General features: G+C 48.1%; 1 protein-coding gene across 1 annotated transcript in view; it reads right to left on the bottom strand.

Annotated features, from left to right (window-relative positions):
* The window catches only part of NCOA1 (nuclear receptor coactivator 1), a 620070-nt gene extending 610245 nt beyond the window's left edge, over window positions 1-9825 (bottom strand). The window contains exon 1 of the mRNA XM_077489247.1: window positions 9543-9825. The gene's annotated coding sequence lies outside the window, so the exon portion shown is untranslated. The remainder of the gene's footprint in view (window positions 1-9542) is intronic.
* Between the last annotated feature and the right edge of the window lie 406 nt (window positions 9826-10231).

Consider the following 10231-nt stretch of genomic DNA (forward strand, 5'->3'; position numbering starts at 1 on the left):
GGTCCTGTGCTGTCTCGCCTTCGGGGAGAAGCCAAGCGACTGGAGAATCCAGGGGAGGACTTCTCAGGTGGAGGACCGGGCACAAGGCTGGTGTCTCTGGAGGAGCCTGGAAACTCAGTTGAAGGACGCAACCCGGATCAATATCCTTACAGTATCGCCGGGTCGGCTGAAAGAATCTGGTACTGTATGGTAGTTCTTCTTAAAACTCTGAAAACCACTAAGTTCAACTGACAAGCCTGTGGCAGAGACTCTGTTAAGCATTTCATCGGCTGCTAGGTCAAGTGAGAGGGGCCTATCCGGTGACTGTTGGATCCAGTCTGTGGAGCCGTTTGTCCTCTGGATCTGACTGATACCTCTAACCAGCAATTATAAGGTGCCCTTTTATCCTCTAACCCTCTATTGAAGGACTGTGTCTTTCTTTGGTGTTATCCCCAAATAAATCTTCAAAAAGCACTAAGTGTCGGATTTATCATCATTTGGGCTACTTTCCATGGGACTCCCTTAAGATGAAGAGCAAGTGAGGTAATGGTAAACCCGAATAAAACCAGCAGCTCCTTCGGGGGTTAGTGCTACATATAATAATTATTTCTGTAGGACCCTGGAGTTTAGGCAGGGTTGCTCCTCACAAATTTACCTACCAGGAATCATTATCCTGGTTGATTGTTAGAGATCTATTGATTTCTCCCTACGTTTGGCCTCGTTGCACTTTTCTCTTATACCACTAGGTGGCCGGGTACTTGGTGGTACTAGGGCAACACAAGGTCAGGTAATGGGTATCTCAGCAAATGGGCAGGGGCTTTCTTGAATCCCTTGGCCTGCTGGGAGAGCTTATATATTTGGGTAGAGTCAGGTGATTGATGTTCTGTGCCACCTGGACGGCTGTCTGGGCGGACGTGTGTCATATTGCCCGGGCTGCTAGGCCGGAGATTGGGCCTATCTTGGGCACATCTGGCTGCTGGGCTGTCTGAGGGTCTATCCAGAAGCAAAAGAACAGCTCAGGGTTGGGATTGGGGCTTACAGTCCAACCAGAAGTGACGGTTCTGCCGACCAGAGAACCTGTCGTGGTCGGAGGTAGAGGGGAAGCTGTCGCCACTAAAGGACCAACCACCTTATTAACAGGGACCACAGTGAGTAACTGAAGCAAGTACCGGAGCAGTATTCTCACCAACCGGGGAGCGTGAAGAATCGGGATATGTCAGTGGGTATCAAGTCAGGGACCCAGCCAGAGGAGGTGACGCTTGCAGAGCAGCCTTGTGTGTCAAGCCAGGGATCCAGCCAGAGGAGGTGACGCTTGCAGAGCAGCCTTGTGTGTCAAGCCAGGGATCCAGCCAGAGGAGGTGACGCTTGCAGAGCAGCCTTGTGTGTCAAGCCAGGGACCCAGCCAGAGGAGGTGACGCTTGCAGAGCAGCCTTGTGTGTCAAGCCAGGGATCCAGCCAGAGGAGGTGACGCTTGCAGAGCAGCCTTGTGTGTCAAGCCAGGGATCAAGCCAGAGGAGGTGACGCTTGCAGAGCAGCCTTGGGTGTCAAGCCAGGGATCCAGCCAGAGGAGGTGACGCTTGCAGAGCAGCCTTGTGTGTCAAGCCAGGGATCCAGCCAGAGGAGGTGACGCTTGCAGAGCAGCCTTGTGTGTCAAGCCAGGGATCCAGCCAGAGGAGGTGACGCTTGCAGAGCAGCCTTGTGTGTCAAGCCAGGGATCCAGCCAGAGGGGGTGACGCTTGCAGAGCAGCCTTGTGTGTCAAGCCAGGGATCCAGCCAGAGGAGGTGACGCTTGCAGAGCAGCCTTGTGTGTCAAGCCAGGGACCCAGCCAGAGGAGGTGACGCTTGCAGAGCAGCCTTGTGTGTCAAGCCAGGGACCCAGCCAGAGGAGGTGACGCTTGCAGAGCAGCCTTGTGTGTCAAGCCAGGGATCCAGCCAGAGGAGGTGACGCTTGCAGAGCAGCCTTGTGTGTCAAGCCAGGGATCCAGCCAGAGGAGGTGACGCTTGCAGAGCAGCCTTGTGTGTCAAGCCAGGGACCCAGCCAGAGGAGGTGACGCTTGCAGAGCAGCCTTGTGTGTCAAGCCAGGGATCCAGCCAGAGGAGGTGACGCTTGCAGAGCAGCCTTGTGTGTCAAGCCAGGGATCCAGCCAGAGGAGGTGACGCTTGCAGAGCAGCCTTGTGTGTCAAGCCAGGGATCCAGCCAGAGGAGGTGACGCTTGCAGAGCAGCCTTGTGTGTCAAGCCAGGGATCCAGCCAGAGGGGGTGACGCTTGCAGAGCAGCCTTGTGTGTCAAGCCAGGGATCCAGCCAGAGGAGGTGACGCTTGCAGAGCAGCCTTGTGTGTCAAGCCAGGGACCCAGCCAGAGGAGGTGACGCTTGCAGAGCAGCCTTGTGTGTCAAGCCAGGGATCCAGCCAGAGGAGGTGACGCTTGCAGAGCAGCCTTGTGTGTCAAGCCAGGGATCCAGCCAGAGGAGGTGACTCTTGCAGAGCAGCCTTGTGTGTCAAGCCAGGGATCCAGCCAGAGGAGGTGACGCTTGCAGAGCAGCCTTGTGTGTCAAGCCAGGGATCCAGCCAGAGGAGGTGACTCTTGCAGAGCAGCCTTGTGTGTCAAGCCAGGGATCCAGCCAGAGGAGGTGATGCTTGCAGAGCAGCCTTGTGTGTCAAGCCAGGGATCCAGCCAGAGGAGGTGACGCTTGCAGAGCAGCCTTGTATGTCAAGCCAGGGATCCAGCCAGAGGAGGTGATGCTTGCAGAGCAGCCTTGTGTGTCAAGCCAGGGATCCAGCCAGAGGAGGTGACGCTTGCAGAGCAGCCTTGTATGTCAAGCCAGGGATCCAGCCAGAGGAGGTGATGCTTGCAGAGCAGCCTTGTGTGTCAAGCCAGGGACCGAGCAGGCCAGTGGGGTGAAGCTTGAGAGGTATCTTGAGTGCCAAGCTAGGGACCCACCAGAGAAACAGTGGTGATGCTTGAAGAAGATACTACCATGAAGACTGGAGGAGCTCAAGGGATTCAATGACAGTGAATCAGCGGGTCTAGTGAGAGAGACCGGGAGTTCAGTGGGCTGAAGAACTACAAGAAGTGATTGTAGTGGAATAGAAATAAACTATTAAGCTTCGTGTTAGGAACTGTTAAAGACTGTTGCCATTCCTATCACGTGCAGATGTGGCGCCTTTCTGGATGCCTTTCCCTGCATGGCTGTCCTCCTATAAGTCGTAAGTCTGCCAACTGAACTTGCAACAATCTAAGGGTGTCCTGGCCCTAACTCTCTTTCCCCCCAAAAGTTTGTTAAGAGAAATAAACTCTCTTTTGCATTCAAGAACTGTCTGGCGCCCAATGACTTTTATCATCTGGTACCTACCATGCCTCACAACCCAACATATACAGAAGGATGTCAGCTATCTCTGGCCCTGGGGGTTCACATTAGACCGAAGGAGGCCTGGGACCTTGCTACATATGTATATTACTTAGTTATGGTAACCCAGGCCAATTCACTTCTCTCCTTCATCTAAAAATCATAATTTTTTTACTAGAAAATTACTCAGAACCCCCAAAAAACACACACATTATATATATATATATATATATATATATATATATATATACAGGGCTTTTTTTCAGCGGGAACGTGGGGGAACTCAGTTCCGACACCTCCAGCACTGAATGTATGTAATAGCATGGGATGTGGGGTGTGCTGGCGGGTCTATTGTTGTTGGCTGCTGGGGGATCTACTGTCACTGGTGGGGATCTGATTTTGTGTGAGGGTCTACTGTTGCTGATGGGGAATATATTGTTGCTGGGGGGGGGGGGGGCTCTTATGTTGCTGGAAGGGATTTACTGTTGAAGGAGGGGTCTATTTTACTGGCTGCTGGAGGAGTTATTGATGTTGGCTGCTGGGAGATCTGTTGTTGCTGCTGAGTAATCTGATATATTACTCAGAACACCCAAACACACACAAAAAGTTAGCCCGATTTTTTTGTATAATGTGAAAGATGATGTTACGCCGAGTAAATAGATACCAAACATGTCACACTTTAAAATTGCGCACACTCGTGGAATGGCGCCAAACTTCAGTACTTAAAAAACTCCATAGATAACGCTGTAATTTTTTTCACAGATTACATGTTTAGAGTTACAGATAACTTCACTGTACATCCACTGTACATCCCTGCTCCAAACTGCAGCCCGGGGGCCAGATGCGACCCTTTGCTTGCCTTTAATTGGCTCTTGGGGCACTGTTCCTCTCACTGATACCAGACACTATGCCTCCCACCGACACCAACTATTCAGTACTATTCTTCCTACAGACACCAATGATGGGGCACTATTCTTCCTAGGGACACCAATAATGGGGCACTATTCTTCCTACTGACACCAATGATGGGGCACTATTCTTCCTACTGACACCAATGATGGGGCACTATTCTTCCTACAGACACCAATAATGGGGCACTATTCTTCCTACTGACACCAATGATGGGGCACTATTCTTCCTACTGACACCAATGATGGGGCACTATTCTTCCTACGGACACCAATGATGGGGCACTATTCTTCCTACGGACACCAATGATGGGGCACTATTCTTCCTACTGACACCAATGATGGGGCACTATTCTTCCTACGGACACCAATGATGGGGCACTATTCTTCCTACGGACACCAATGATGGGGCACTATTCTTCCTACAGACACCAATGATGGGGCACTATTCTTCCTACAGATACCAATGAGGGAGCACTGTTTTTCCTACGGACACCAATGATGGGGCACTATTCTTCCTAGGGACACCAATGATGGGGCACTATTCTTCCTACAGACACCAATGATGGGGCACTATTCTTCCTACTCACACCAATGATGGGGCACTATTCTTCCTACAGACACCAATGATGGGGCACTATTTTTTCTACTGACACCAATGGTTGGGTACTATTCTTCCTACGGACACCAATGATGGGGCACTATTTTTTCTACTGACACCAATGGTTGGGTACTATTCTTCCTACGGACACCAATGATGGGGCACTATTTTTCTTACAGACACGAATGATGGGGCACTAGTCTTCCTACGTACACCAATGATGGGGCACTATTTTTTTTACTGACACCAATGGTAGGGTACTATTCTTCCTATGGACACCAATGAAGGGATACTATTCCTTTCACTGACACCAATGATGGGGCATTATTCTTCCTACAGACACCAATGATGGGGCACTATTCTTCCTACGGACACCAATGATGGGGCACTATTCTTCCTACGGACACCAATGAGGGAGCACTGTTTTTCCTACGGACACCAATGATGGGGCACTATTCTTCCTACAGACACCAATGATGGGGCACTATTCTTCCTACTCACACCAATGATGGGGCACTATTCTTCCTACTCACACCAATGATGGGGCACTATTCTTCCTACTCACACCAATGATGGGGCACTATTCTTCCTACAGACACCAATGATGGGGCACTATTTTTTCTACTGACACCAATGGTTGGGTACTATTCTTCCTACGGACACCAATGATGGGGCACTATTCTTCCTACTCACACCAATGATGGGACACTATTCTTCCTACAGACACCAATGATGGGGCACTATTTTTTCTACTGACACCAATGGTTGGGTACTATTCTTCCTACGGACACCAATGATGGGGCACTATTTTTCTTACAGACACGAATGATGGGGCACTAGTCTTCCTACGTACACCAATGATGGGGCACTATTTTTTTTACTGACACCAATGATGGGGCACTATTCTTCCTACGGACACCAATGAGGGAGCACTGTTTTTCCTACAGACACCAATGATGGGGCACTATTCTTCCTAGGGACACCAATGATGGGGCGCTATTCTTCCTACAGACACCAATGATGGGGCACTATTCTTCCTACTCACACCAATGATGGGGCACTATTCTTCCTACAGACACCAATGATGGGGCACTATTTTTTCTACTGACACCAATGGTTGGGTACTATTCTTCCTACGGACACCAATGATGGGGCACTATTTTTCTTACAGACACGAATGATGGGGCACTAGTCTTCCTACGTACACCAATGATGGGGCACTATTTTTTTTACTGACACCAATGGTAGGGTACTATTCTTCCTATGGACACCAATGAAGGGATACTATTCCTTTCACTGACACCAATGATGGGGCACTATTCTTCCTACTGACACCAATGATGGGGCACGATTTCTCCCACTGATACCAATAATGGGGCACTATTCTTCCTACAGACACCAATGATGGGGCACTATTCTTCCTACTGACACCAATGATGGGGCACTATTCCTCCCACTACCAAGATTGCTCCCACTAACACCAGTAATGAGGCATTATTCCTCCCACTGATGCCAACATCCGGCCCCCCTAAAGTTTGGCCCTTTATGTAGAAAGTTTGGAGACCCCTGCACTGGAGGGAGGCAGCAGTGTACCTGTTCACCTTGGACATACTGGTATACTGAGCTCTCCTAAACCCTATAAAAATATAAAATTTTTAGAACAAATGAAGTAGAAATTGCATGGCGTTATTGATGGTAGAGAACCTCTGCATGCCTTTGAGCCCAAGAGCTTGCGATCTATGAGCATGCAATAGAGAAACGTGGTTGGGTACCAGTTCACCTTGGACATTCTGGTGCATTGAGCTCTACTAGAACCTATAAAATATGAAACTTTTACAACAAAAGAAGCAGCATTTGCATGGCGTTATTGATAGTGGAGAACCTCTGCATGCCTTTGATCCCAAGAGCTTGCAATCTACGGGCGGGAAGGTGATTGGGCATCAGTTCACCTTGATATGCTGGTGCATTTTGAGCTCTACTAAAGTCTATAAAAATATGAAACTTTCACAATAAAGAAGCAACATTTACATTATATTAATAACAGCAGAGAACCTCTGCATACCTTCGATCCCAAGAGCTTGCAATCACAACACAAAACAAGATTTTGCATGGTAAAAACCAACATCAGGAATTGTGACCCCAAAAGCTTGCAATCAATAGGAATGCAGCATTGGAGGATGAAGGCGGGGTATCAGTTCATAAGCTTTTCCAAAGCCTATAAAAATCTAAAACTTTCACAACAAAAGAAGCAGCATTTTCATGGCATTATTGATGGTGGAGAACATCTGCATGACTTTGACCCCAAGAGCTTGCAATCTATGGGCAGGAAGGTGGGCGGGTACCACTCATAAGTTACCCTTGGACATACTGCAGCACTGAGCTCTCCCAAAGCTTAAAAAAAAAAAAAATTGCAACACAAAACAGGATATGCATGGCATTAACCAACGACAGGAATGTTGACCCAAAGAGCTTGCAATCTATAGACATGCATCGGAGGAAGTCAGCTGGATTCCAGTTCGCAAGCTCTCCCAAAACCCATAAAATATAGAATGTTTATGACAAAAGAAGCAGGATTGGACACACCATTAACAACAATAGAGATTCTCTGCATGGTGTTATTGATGGCAGAGAACTCCTGCATGCCTTTGACCCCATGAGCTTGCAATCTATGGGCAGGAAAGTGGCTGGGTACCAGTTCACAAGTTAACCTTGGACTCACTGCAGCACTGAGATCTCCTAAAGCTTTAAAAAAAATGAAACTTTCACAACACAAAACAGGATTTGCATGGCAATAACTAACATCAGGAATTGTGACCCCAAAAGCTCGCAATCAATAGGAATGCAGCATCGGAGGAAGGAGGCGGGGTATTAGTTCATAAGCTTTCCCAAAGACTATAAAAATCTGAAACTTTCACAACAAAAGAAGCAGCATTTGCATGACATTAATGATGGTGGAGAACATCTGCATGGCTTTGACCCAAGAGCTTGCTGCCCGTAGATTGCAAGCTCTTGGGTCAAAGCAGGAAGGCGGCTGGGTATCAGTTCACCTTGATATGCTGGTGCATTGAGCTCTACTAAAGTCTTTAAAAATTTGAAACATTTACGACAAAAGAAGCAACATTTGTATGGCATTCATGATGGCCGAGAACCTTTGCATGCCTTCGACCCAAAGAGCTTGCAATCTATGGGCAGGATGGTGGCTGGGTATCAGTTCACCTTGGCATGCTGGTGCATTAAGCTCTACAAAAGCTTATAAAAATATGAAACTTTCACAACAAAAGAAGCAGCATTTGCATGACATTAATGATGGTGGAGAATATCTGCATGGCTTTGACCCAAGAGCTTGCAATCTATGGGCAGGAAGGCGGCTGGGTATCAGTTCACCTTGGCATGCTGGTGCATTAAGCTCTACAAAAGCTTATACAAATATGAAACTTTCACAACAAAAGAAGCAACATTTGCATGGTGTTATTGGTGGCGGAGAATTTCTGAAAGCCTTTGACCACAAGAGCTTGCAATCTATGGGCAGGAAGGCAGCTGGGTAACAGTTCACCTTGGCATGCTGGTGCATTAAGCTCTACTAAAGCTTATAAAAATATGAAACTTTCACAACAAAAGAAGCAGCATTTACATGACATTAAGGATGGTGGAGAACATCTGCATGGCTTTGACCCAGGAGCTTGCAATCTATGGGCAGGAAGGCGGCTGGGTATCAGTTCACCTTGATATGCTGGTGCATTGAGCTCTACTAAAGTCTATACAAATTTGAAACATTTACAGCAAAAGAAGCAACATTTGCATGGCATTCATGATGGCAGAGAACCTTTGCATGCCTTTGACCCCAAGAGCTTGCAATCTATGGGCAGGATGGTGGCTGGGTATCAGTTCACCTTGGCATGCTGGTGCATTAAGCTCTAAAAGGGATTATAAAAATATGAAACTTTCACAACAAAAGAAGCAGCATTTGCATGGTGTGATTGGTGGCTGAGAATTTCTGAAAGCCTTCGACCACAAGAGCTTGCAATCTATGGGCAGGAAGGTGGCTGGGTACCATTCATAAGTTAACCTTGGACACACTGCAGCACTGAGCTCTCCCAAAGCTTAAAAAAAAAAAAAAAAAAAAAAAAAAAAGAAACTTTCACAACACAAAACAGGATATGCATGGCATTAACCAACGACAGAAATGTTGACCCAAAGAGCTTGCAATCTATATACATGCATCGGAGGAAGTCAGCCGGATGCCAGTTCACAAGCTCTCCCAAAACCAATAAAATTTAGAATGTTTATGACAAAAGAAGCAAGATTTGACACACCATTAACAACAATAGAGATTCTCTGCATGCTTTTGACCCCCAAGAGCTTGCAATCAAAGGGCATGCATTGGAGGAAGGGTGCCCGGGTACCAGTTCACAAGTTCACCTTGGACACGCTGCAGCACTGAGCTCTTCCCCTGCCTTTAAAAATATTCAACTTTTACAACAAAAGGCATGGTGTCGGCAATCATGGGGCTTTCTCTGCTTGCTTTTGACCCGAAGAGCTTGCAATCGAAAAGGCACGCATCAGAGGAAGGGCAGATGGGTACCAGTTTACAAGTTCACCTTGAACATGCTAGCACGTTTTTTATTATTTTTTCTCCCTACAGGCAACCGCCCCACCACCCCCTTTCCCCCCCCCCCCCGCACACACAGGCGTCCCACCCAGTCTCACCTGATCATAATAAGGTACGGTGGAATCGGCAGTGCCCGGTAATCAGACTGTCTGCGCTCCGATTGCCATCCTCGGTGGAGGCGTCTACATTAAGCCACCCGGGTTTTTTTTTTGCGATACGCTTCTGTCTCTGCTGATTCCCACACTGTCTGATTCCTACATCCCAGACTGTCTCGATCGCACTGCCGTCCTCGAATCCCGACTCCGGTCCTCTTTAAGATCTGTGCATCCTGGTGGCGTTGGCTTGGAGCGTGCAATTATCTATCATCGCATGGGTCTTTGCGATTGCCCAGGTAGCGACACCCACCCCCCCCCCACCCACACCGCCTCTCTCCCTTGGACTTAACGCAGGCAAGCACGCTGCATGAAGGTTGTACCGTGGGGCTCAGCGTCTGGTCTATTACACAGCAATTTTCACAGCCAACCTGAGCTTCTGCGTTTTTTATTTTTTTTTCTTTTCCCCACGCGTCTCTCTCCCCGTATCCGACTGTCTGTGTTTATCTTTAATCCTATGTCTCCCCTTATAGGTCCGTGTCTCTGTAATGTACAGCGTTCCGTACGACCGTCTGCTGTCTCTGATGCTCTGTCTCCCCCTATAGGCCCGTGCGCCGCTGATGGCGAAGGGCTTAAAGAGCTTTATGTTATGTCTAGACCACGCTGAGCTCTGTTTACCGAGTCTGTTTGTTTGC

This window comes from Lithobates pipiens, unplaced genomic scaffold, assembly GCF_037356315.1.
Source record: "Lithobates pipiens isolate NorthernLeopardFrog02 unplaced genomic scaffold, aLitPip1_a1.2 Scaffold_18, whole genome shotgun sequence".
NCBI classification, from domain to species: Eukaryota; Metazoa; Chordata; class Amphibia; order Anura; family Ranidae; genus Lithobates; species Lithobates pipiens.